Below are 10,995 nucleotides of genomic sequence, written 5' to 3'. Positions count from 1 at the left end.
TCAGCATGCTAGCATCATGAGTTACCTTTCATGTAAAACAAAAATATCAAAAAAAGCTCTAGGAAGGATGGTTCCTCTACCAGTTAAAAACAAGTACCCAGTTCCTTCCCTCCATCATTAAGGTCCAGGAACAAGGAATCAAAAACTGCTGTAACACTCTTCAACACATGCTCAAGGTGAACATTGATCTGGGCTCTTTTCATCCCAGACCATGACACCTTTCATCACAGTGGGACCTGAAGTGTAAGGACACCAGCCAAGAGGACTGGTGCCTACTCAGTGCTGGGTGGTTATTTGCTGTCTGTGCAAGGGTAAGTTTCAAGTCTGGCATCGGACTGAAAAGGGATTTTGAAGGCCATTAGACAGCTTCTTCAGAGATTATGCAGCATTCCTAAGTAAGTATTGGAAAGTACTCTTTCCTTGTGTGCAAGAGTGATTCTGGGGGTTTTACAAGTTTCTAAAATCTTACATGTGATTTTTTTTTTCTCAGATGACTCTAAAGCTGGTCTTAAAGCGCTAAGAGCATGCAAATGTCCTACTACAAAATGAGTTAAAGCAAAAGGAAATGCTTCTTTTGTTCCTATTAGGTGAAACCATATAATGTACCTTTTCTGGGAAGGTAGTCAGTATCTGAAATTTACTTTAGTTACCTCTAAAATTGCCCATCATTTTCAGATATAGAAAGCAGCAACTTCTTCCACCAACTTGGTAAGGCATTTCACTGAGATCAAAGAGGGCAAGAAGAATCTCAGAGCCCTAACACAGTTCTTATTAACAGCTAAACTGTTAATTATAGGGCAAAGTTCAGGATGAAATAATATAATTGTGACTTTCAGAATCTTAGGAGATCCACTGAGCCAATCCCCTTGCCCAGTCTGAGAGACTTGATAACTTGTCCAGCCCACTCTTAAGCCATAGGAATGCAATAATTCCTTGGGTGGCAACCTGTGGACCTGGTGTTTGACTATAATTTGGTGGCACCTTTTCTTTATATCCAAAGGGTGACAACAACCCTTTTGATTGTTTGCTTTCTGCCTTAGAGCAAAGGTGATCCCTTCCCTTTGCACCTCCTTGAAGTTTCTTTATCATAAAAAATATATCAGAGGATCCTTTCCCATGAGACATTCTTATCTGCAGCGGAGGGCAGCCTAGGCTCTGGCATACCCTGGGAAAGGCAGCCAAAGCCATTATTTCCAGTGGTGCTTTTGCATCAGGCACCACCAAGGAGAGCCTGGCTCTATCCTCTTGACACCTCACTTCAGGTACTTGTAGACATTGATGAGGTCCCCTCTCTGCTGTCTCGTTCTAGGCTGAACAGGTGTAGTTTCCTCACCCTTTCCTCATAAGAGAGATCCTCCAGCCCCTACTGGGTCCCTGCTGCCACGGTTCAAAGATTCGTGATAGCACTAAGTGACCATTCACCTGTGAGGGGGAAGGGGTGGGAACACCCAAAGCTGTTAGAGCAGACAGAAGGAAAAAAAGAAATCCCTATGGGTGGGCATGGGATATCTATGGGTAGTGTTGTGACAGAAAGATTTTCAGGCAGATTCTGCACCTGGCCAGGCTTCCCCTGCCACAAGCACAGGGCGCTGAGACTTTTTGCACGGCCTTTGTGCAGGATTCCTCCAAGTTGTCAGGGGCGTCTTACAACTCCCGCGCCTCCGGTTCGAACAGCAGCCGGCCAATGGTCCCAGAATTGTAAGAGCACAAGGAGAAAGCCGGAGAGAATCCAAAAACGAAGCAGAGATGAAGGGGAGGGTAAAAGGGAAAAAAAAAAGGCATTTCCCTGACCGGGAATCGAACCCGGGCCGCGGCGGTGAGAGCGCCGAATCCTAACCACTAGACCACCAGGGATGGTTGTCAACGAGTTACCACTTCTTTCTAAAGAACCAATAACAGAGCAATCTCCTCTCCACTGCGATGAGCCGCTGCTTTCTCCTTGTGCTCCCACTTTCCAGGCAGTACCAAGTCCTGGAATCAGCTACATGTGGAGACGGACGTTCTAGTCCACCCCACGGAAGAGAATCGCGGCGGGGTGGGGAGGAGAGCGGGCCGCCCAGGCGAGACTGGTGGAGGGCCCTCGCCGTGGGCGGGAGGCGGGATGGTGGTGGAGGGACGGAGCCTTGGACGGGAAGGATCGGCCAGCCCGGCGGTGCCGCAGCGGGAGCGAGGGTGTCCCCCACGGCCCCACAGGCAAGAGGTGCGCGGCCGCGCCACAGGCGGGGGCTCGCAGGAGGGCGCAGGCGGGCGGCACCGGGTGGCGCCGGGTCCCCCTCTCTCCTTCCGCCAGCGCTCTTGCCGCTGCCCCCAGCAGGCGCGGGCTTCGCGCGGTAGTTTCCCCTCATTTCGTGTCGCCTTTACAAGCCGGTCCTGACACCATCCTCCCCGTACGGCGTGTCGCTGTCAGGGCTGCAGGCGGGGCTTCGTCCGCCGAGCGCTCCGTAGCGCACATCCCGGCCGGCGGCTGCCGGCAGGGGAGGAACGTGGCGCTTCCCCCTTGCCGGCTTAGTCGCTCCCCGAGCAGGCTGTGGAAACACCTCCGCATGTCCGGGCTCCGGTGCTCGGCCTGCAGGGGAGAGCGGCTCCAAAGGCCTCTTTCAGGTGAGAGCCAGTGGCTCCACAGAGGGGATCGAGGTCGGTGTTTGCTTGCCTTGCGCTGCTGCGGCCTCCTCATATGATAGATATTAATTTGTGACCTTGATTTTTTTAGTAAGGTTTGTGTGAGGGAAATGATATGAAAACGCCCAGTGCTGTGGCTGACCTCTGTAAAAAGCTCTGTCCTCTGGCATGTTGTTTTCATGAGCATAGAAGATCTGGGAGCTGTACTAGTAAAAATAATTCTCCCTATTTAGGCAGTGTCCAACAATACAGGAGGGTTGGCTCTGCGCAAGGAAATTTCCCTGGTTTTCAAGCTTTTGCCTCTGAAATGCAAAAACGTTTCTGTGTTAAGATAGATAAGCTTCAGACTGTGTGCTTGTGGACTGTGTAAATATGCATTAGCTGATCTTTAAAAGCTTTAGAGTCTGAAAACAAACTTAAGGGGATCATTTTCTTCTGGAAGGAATGAAGGAGGTTGAAGGTGTTTGGTTTCCATCTCATCAGTATCCCTGTTCAGGCAATGTTTCATTTCATCACAAAACATTCACTGTAGCAGTCTTGAACAAAATGCGTGTCTTGATTGTGATGGAGCTTTCTTTGGTCTAAATTCAACAATTTCACTGTGCAGTGAGGGAGACAACAAATTGTGAGGTTAAAATCAGGCCCTCTTAGATATGATCTAATATCTTCCATATGCAGGAACAACTTTTCACGTGTGTGGGGATCAACAGCATCCCCTTTGGTAAGACCAAGGCATTTCTGGCCTTGAGGAGCCAAAGCTGTGTCGGGCTGGAGGCTGAGGTATCACTGTGGCCTGAGGCCACTGCAAAGAGGTGAGTGTGCTTAGGTGAGAGAGGTCAGCTGGTCCCAGCAGGTAATCCGTGCCCATTGTTGAGGAGAAAGGAGAAGTGGGACCTAGTTTCCTACAGAGTGGATCCTGCAAGGAACACCAGCCAGATACTGAGGTGGTTATACTGCAGTAACTGAGCTAGCCTGAAGAGTTTGTATACTCCACTAGGTCCACAGTGCTGTGTTTAAAGCATAGGCTTCTCCACTCTGGGTGCTTCTCAGGTGGGTTTTGGAGGGGTACTGACTTCTGTGGCTGTGATGTTAGCAGCACTGGAGACAGCTAGGTTAGAACTAGGCTAGGCCCACAGAGCTGCATTGGCAGGATTGAAGATAGATATTACCGAATGGTCATTGCCACTCTTAAGAGTATCTCTGTTATGTGACACCACAGAGGAAGGCAGGGGTGAGCCCCTTGATTCTTAAGCTGCCTCAGTGATGGAGACAAAATACTCCCCCTGACAATTTCAGAAAAGTAGCTGAGTCTGTAAAAAATGTGATCTTATGCTGATGGCAGGGTGGACAAATGTGTTTTGTACATTCCCTAGGAAGCTCTTAGATATAGAAACAAATCAATTCTGCTTTGTTGTGCTTGACAGTTAGCAAATCACTTTCTAAATGAGTAATATATCTTAGTAAATTTCTCTTGACCAGTGAAAGGGTTGTTGATTACAGCCACAGGAGCGGTGAAAACTAAGGTATGTACAAAAGAAATTTACTGAAATAGGAAATATTTTCCTTGATGTTAATCTAAGAGGTAAGGGCTGACCACTAGACCACCAGGAAAATAGCACTGAGAGTCATATGTTGCCTGGTTATTTTTAGAAATGGTTTTCTTTACTGTACAAGTCATGTGCACTGACAAAAGATTGTGCCTCTCCTCTGGCTTCCTGTATCCAATAGAGAAGTGCATCAGTGAAACTGTCAGCGATTCAGCCTCCTGCCAGCACAGAAGCAGCCAGTGCCTGTGCCTGCATCCCTGAGATGGTAGCTGGAGAGGAATGATCTTCCCAAAAGCACCAGGAAAGGAATGGCAGAGGCCGATGTTTCTTTTCACTTCACGCTGGTGTGCCTGTGAAATCGAGTGAGTAACATTCAGTGTTGGAGGCACCACTGTACCATGGCTGTCACAATTTGGTAGGTAAGGCTGAATTTTGGACCCTGAAAAATCAGAGTGATTCCTTTAAACGCAAGTTGCACAGCAGCATGCAATTAACTTGTCTGTTCCATATGAATACATTAGCTATTACTATTACTTTAATTTGACATGCTGATTGATGTGTAGGCTTACGATGTAAAAATGAGTAAGAATAACATCAAAGTAATGTGCTAAGTTATGGAAAGTATATAATTTGATATATTTGATATATTTAATATATATGTATGTACTATATAATGGTAAGTACAAATTTTCTTTAGTACCTGGGATACATGCTTCAGCTCTAGTGAAAACCCCTGATCTGCACAGAAACTGCTTTATCAGTCCTCTTTTTCCTCCAGCTGTGTATTTCATGTGGAAAGTCTTGGTATCAGATTTTCTTCTGTAAGTTTGCCTGATTTGTAATTGTACATCATCCCAGTTTCAAGGAAGTGGAAAGGAGAGGGAAGGAAGAGATGATGCACAGTCTTTTGCTATTTTAATTTCCATGTATGGTCAGATTGATGACCTAAGTGTTGGATTATAACGATTTTCTGGGGGGAAAATTCTTGTGTGGTTTGTACTTATTATATCTGCTTTAAGCGTGGTAGTGTTTTGATGGAAATAATGTGTGGAAAACCTGAAGTGGTGTTCTCCAGACGTTGCAGCTGTTGTGGTACTCCCAGCTCCAGGAGCACATTCCCGGCTGTGCGGGGACTGGTTCCCTGTGCCTGCAGTGTGGGGCTGGCGGCGCCAGGGGACGGGCAGCGCCGCGGCAGTCCTTGTCCTGGGGGATGATTTAATAATCCTGAAGAACGAGAAGGGGAGCAACCAGCAGTATTTTATAAATACTTTCACATGTTCTTGTATTCTTTTTCTTCAGCTTCCGTTCTTCCCCGGCATTTGATTGCATTTGACTTAGAAAAGCCTGCATCAGCTTCTTTTCCCCTTCAGCCCATGTTAAAATGCACGTGGTTCTGGGGTTTGGGATAAAACGTGGTGGTGAGGTGCTTCATCCAGTGCCCACTGAGCTACTTTAGTTGAAACAAATAGGACTTTTTTGTCACCTCCTCTTGTATCTCAGCAAATTCATTTTCTTTTTATAGTGTTTCTTTGGCTGAGCATTTTGGAAGGTACTTCTGGTTTGCTTTTCTAGACAGAGAAATAGGTGTACAGAATCAGCTGTTAGGGGAGAACTTCTTCTGAAAGTTTCAAGCTGCGGTTGCTTCCTCATTTTTGTAAAACTTGTGGAAAATTTCAGTACCTCAGTCACATTGAGTTATATCTAGACAATCAATTCAAAGTTAAAGGGTGAGCTGGGGACACTCTGAAAATTCATCATTACATAAACTGAAGAAACCAGGCTAAGAATAGCCCTCAGTGCAGTAGGATCAAGAAGAGCCTCAATTATGTATGCATAAAAGTCTGTCTGTATGAAACCTATTTTGTGACTACTTCATGTTGAATAATGGTAGGAGTAATAGGCAAAAACTGAAGGACTGATAACCGAAAAAAAGAAAAAGATTTGTGTCACCTTTACTTTTATATCTTTTCAAAACTGGACTGTTAGAGTACTCAAGGTTGTCAGTGCAATTCTTTGTGGCAGGTTGTCTTCTTTAAATATATGAGCTGTAAGCTAACAATTACAGATGTAAAAAAGAAACAAAAACTACATGAACTACAGGAGCAATACAGTATTTTTTTCTGTTAGTGTAAGCTGATCTGAATGCAGGCCATGAACATATTAGCATTTTTTTCTCTTGGATGTATTTGATTGTGTTAATGTACACTGAAGCAGAAATCAAAACCCAATTAAATGTAGTATTTCACTATCCCAAATCTGTTCTATCTTTCCTGTATGGTTATACACACGAGTTTGTGTGAGAAATCTTTTTCTAGGGTAAAAATTCACAATTTGGAGGTGATGAAAATAGCAAATCTATATTTTGTCTCCATCAAAATAATGCAGTGATAAAATAAATTCACCCAATCCTGAAATCAACAAGCAACATGAATTTAACATTTTCTCAGGTAAATATATTATAAGCATTGATACCACAAAGACAATGAATCAAGTGATGTTAGAGCATTTGTTTTCGAATGAATTGGCAAGGAGCATGTTGCCATGGGAAAGAGCAATCCATTCAGACTGTCTGTTATCCTCTGTACTGTAGAGAGACTAAAACTAAATTTTATTTCAAAGGTTATGTGTGTGTGTCTAATTTACCCATTATCTACCTCTCTCATGTTCATCGTTGCAACAGAAAGGCAGGCATTACTTAGTTCTTCAGAGTCAGTAAAATAAAAGGGTATATGACATCCCACTCACACAAGTTCTTCCAGTGACATGAAGTCTGTGGGTTGAGCCACAAGCAATAACCCACACTGCCATAACAAGAACTTGTACCGTGCTTCTGTCCCAGTCCTAGCCTGCTTATCCTGCTGCTCTGACAGGAATTTGAGTGATTTCTCCCCCATGCCAGCAGTCTAGAATATGTATTTGATATGCTCGGGGCAGCGTAAGTACTATAGGAATGTGTAGTTTCTTTGCTCTGTGGAGTTTTTGCATTGTCTTCATAGAGCTTTCTACACTGCACAGTAGAGGTGACTGTACTTGGAATGATGATGGACAGCAGACTGGTACATGAGGACAGGGATAACTTTTCTGGAGCTAAAATAAGGTGTTAGTCACTGTCATTGTGCAAGTGCGGCTAAGAGATGAATAGGGTTTCCACCACTTTGATGGATAGGGCTTTGTAGCTTCTGCGATTTGGCAAAGGAGGTTGGGTAAACAGTACTACTATTCTCATTCTTCTTTTTTTCCCCCAGTTTTGTTATCTAAGCACTGCTGGAAGAGTAATTGAGAGCAGGGCCCCTTTCTTCTGTGTGGTGGCAGAGAACCCTTGTGCCAGTGAAGTCTTTGAGATTTTAACCAAAGTAACTTTGTGTTTGTCCATCTTTTGCTGGGTAATCATAAGATGTAGTAACTGCGGTGCGTTATCAGAACATATCCTTTAAGGAACAGACTACATTTTAAAGAAAATCTGTCTTTTGTAAAAGAAACTGTTTTGGTTAAAAAAAAATCAGATGGAAACTTCAATTTTAGCTGAAAGTGCAGCAGCAAATTTAGTGGAGGAGTTGAGGCAGTTGTTGTTCCAGTAGTGACACTAAGTGGTAGCAAGCATATGCTCCAAGTAGGATAATGGCAATGGTGGGAGATGGCTGTGTCTGTATTGGAGATGCATTTGGTCCTGAAAATGACACATTTTTGAAATGATTTTTCTAAGCAGCTGTTAAATTAAAAAAATAAGCCTCTGACAAATCTCTTATTTAAAATTAAAACTCGATGAATTTGTACCCCTGTGCACCATTTGTTGACACACTCTTTTGGCATCTCGGTATATATGTGTACACTTTGTGTCACCTTTTCATTTATGCAGGTATCTGCCTGTATTGAGGCTTGAGTTTTTGTCTTGGAGAATTTAGAATTTAATAGTGTGACAATGCCTTTGTTACAATGCCTGAAAGACTGAAATCAGTCTTTCAGACGGATTACTAACCTAAGGAAGAAAAAAGAAGCTAGATCTTTTTTAGGCTAGCCACAAACGTCTGCGAGGGTTACCTGCAGTTATCTCGGGTAGAGAGTGGAGTTTCTGGTAAATATAGCGGGTGTTGTTTTCTGGGAATTGGGTGAAGAAGCCTACTGGCGGACAGCGTAGAAACAGCAGATGAGGTTTCTAGGCTTTTCAGTTTCCTACGGATCTAAAGGCTTTGGTTAACCTCAGTTTTCAGAACTGGCTGTTGTGTTTTTAGCATCGTCCTTGAGAAAACTCCCCTCCAGAGGAAGACCCCGGCGCTTGGGCTTTACGACTCGTAGGACTTCTGGCTCCGCACACCGATCCCTTTCCCCCGGACACGGCTTCAAGGCCACGAAGCGGCCCAGGAGCGCGGCCACCGGGCTCCGGCGGGGCCGGGCGGGGCCGGGGGGAGGCGGGGCGCCGGGCGGGGCGGAGCCCGGGGCGCGGCGGGGCCGGCGCTGCTGTGGCCGAGCGGGGAGCGGCGGGGGCGGTGGCGCTCTCGCAGAGCGCTCGGGGCGCAGCGCCGGGCCGGGCCCGCCATGCCGCCCGCCCGCAGGTCTGTCTGTGCGCGCCGGGCCGCGGGGCGGGCGGGGCTGCTCGGGCGCGGCCTTGTGCCCTGGCCGGGGGACGCGGAGCCCGGCGGGGCGGGGACGGTGCTGGTGCTGTGGGGGCGGAGGAGCTCTTTGCCCGCTCGCTGGTTCGCGGAGCTGGCGCGGCAGCGCAGCCCGGGAGGCGCGGGGCGGCCCCGCGGTCTGTCCGTGCGGGCCGGGGCGCGGGGCGGCTGCCGGGACCTCCCCGCCCGCCCCAGGGGCTGCTCCTGGGCACCCGCGGTGTGCTCCGCTGTGCCGCTGCCCAGCCCGGGCAGCCGAAATGGCTTTCGCGGCTTCGAGCCTCATTTATTTCCTCCCTCTCAGGGTCTCGGATGAAATACTGGAATGTTCCAGGCTCTCTCTGTCTCTGTATTAATTTATATAGCCTTAGGTTGTCGTGATTGCGAAGTGTTGCCGTGTTCCAAAGGTGCGTTAAAAATTGATTTTTGTCTTTTTAATCAGTGCAATGGACTTTCCTCTCTGTCCTTCATCATACAGTGCTTCAGAGTTGGTTTACGGGTGGAGTGGCATACTTGTATTTTGTGTGATGTGTGCAATATCGTGGTGCTAAAGGATGCAGTAACTGTTCATCCCCTAGGTGATGAAATGAGATGATGAACACTTGGATTCAGTAGGAGGCTTTTAGCCTGTGTTTACCTTACATGCTACAATTGCTGTTCTCCCATTAGGTAGTCATACATTTCTTGTATTAATGCACAATGGTGGACTTTTAAGATGGATAGGTGCCCATTAATCGATTATGGTTTGCTTCAAATGCTATGACCCAGTCTAAGGGCCTGTGTTTGTGTGATACTTAAAATGTGTGTTGATGAGCTCTGCCGGCATATTGTATCAGCCAGTGTTTACACTGTGTAGAAATAATAATTTCCTGATATTGTTCCATCTGATACTTACGTGTACACACACAGACTTTCAGAAAATTAACGGAGAAGGCAATAGAAAATGCCGAGAATATATGTATAAGTATGCATGAATATATACTTTCTGAATGAAAACGACTTTATCAGGAATATATATCTTTAAATGTAAGTCATGATAAAAAATATCTAAGTTGCAGTGCATTTTAGGCTGCCCTCTCTTTCATCCTTTTACCTGGAAAATGTCCATAAATATACACAAAATATTTTAAGGACCTAAATATTCAAGTAATGTTGATCCTCTGAACAGCTGTATTGAAATAGATGCTTGTAGCCAAAATGCTGTCTAATGGCTTTCCCTTTTTCTTTTTAAGTAGTGGATCAAAATCTTGACCTCATAGGGAGCGTCTTAGTCTTTATTGTTTTTTTCTTCCCTGTTACATACTATGTTATGGAAAAGAAACACTTCTGGAATACCTGATTTGTACGAGTTGGTTATGAGGCAGTCTCTGGGTTTCATTCCTTGGCTTTGCCCAGTGCCCTGTTCTCACTGCAGCAGTAGCCACACTCCCATTTGGATATGTCACGTCTGCTGCTGAAATGATAAGTGATTCCCTTTGGAGATGAAGTGAGTTAGAATTGATTGGAACAGTTCTTGTCTTATTAGGAATATGGCTTTGTTGCTTTGTGTATCCATGATTTTGAAAGAGAAGGTTAAAATTGGTTGGAGACTGGCTCTGGTAGATATTTGGCTACCTTACGGTCCTGACTTCAGGGGACAGCTTGCAAATCTCTTTTAAGTGTTAGGAATAAGCCCCTCTATTCAAACAGAAGTGAATTCACTTGAGAGTTTTGGAGGATTCACTTGAGATTTGGTTTGGAGGATAACATGTCTTCAGAAGGGTAATTTAAAAAATTGTGGGAATGCTGTGGCTAGTTCTGCAGCTATAGTGAGTCCCTGCAGTCACCCATTTGAGTGGGTATTTCAAAGGTGAGAACATAGTGTGAGCCTCTGCAGCAAGATCTGACACAAGAAATTGCTGCTCTAGGCAGCTGGAGCTGCTCACAAACAATAATTATGGAAATGAAGGACAAAGGGACTCAATTTCCCTTTGCTATCCAGTAGACGTGAAAGGAAAGCTAGAACATAACCAATGGTGAGAAAAATGGTAAAGCTCTCTGTCCAGCACCTGGCTTGTGCCCTCTGTGTCTCAGCAGGTGCCCAGTTCAGCAGCAGGCAGTCATGGTCCTCGGCTCAGCTGGCAGAAGAAATTCATTGTCATCACCCAAAAAACAGCTGACTGACAAACCTCTTCTTCATCGTGATCAATAAGCCAAACAAGTCAAAAGGCTTTATAGGTGTAGCT

At 45.7% G+C, this 10,995-nt stretch overlaps 1 protein-coding gene and 1 non-coding gene across 7 annotated transcripts in view; one reads left to right on the top strand and one right to left on the bottom strand.

The window, feature by feature from the left end:
- Window positions 1-1,782: 1,782 nt before the first annotated feature.
- Window positions 1,783-1,854, bottom strand: TRNAE-CUC (transfer RNA glutamic acid (anticodon CUC)). Its single transcript has one exon. It is a non-coding gene; the product is annotated as a tRNA-Glu (tRNA).
- Window positions 1,855-2,131: 277 nt separating this feature from the next.
- NCOA7 (nuclear receptor coactivator 7) overlaps window positions 2,132-10,995 on the top strand; it is an 86,501-nt gene continuing 77,637 nt past the window's right edge. Inside the window, exons 1-2 of one of the 6 annotated variants that reach the window (XM_066179248.1) lie at window positions 2,132-2,200; window positions 4,348-4,528. The gene's annotated coding sequence lies outside the window, so the exon portion shown is untranslated. Of the gene's footprint in view, window positions 2,201-4,347; window positions 4,586-8,608; window positions 8,717-8,984; window positions 9,178-10,995 lie in introns of those variants that run through there. The other 5 variants (XM_066179247.1, XM_066179249.1, XM_066179252.1 and 2 more) reach the window with 5 other exon arrangements.

This window comes from Chamaea fasciata, unplaced genomic scaffold (assembly GCF_029207755.1).
Source record: "Chamaea fasciata isolate MVZ Bird 193981 ecotype frontalis unplaced genomic scaffold, bChaFas1.0.hap1 SCAF_3, whole genome shotgun sequence".
Lineage (NCBI taxonomy): Eukaryota > Metazoa > Chordata > Aves > Passeriformes > Sylviidae > Chamaea > Chamaea fasciata.
The sequence above is the reverse complement of the archived record's forward strand: the minus strand, read 5'-3'. Positions and strand labels throughout refer to the sequence as shown.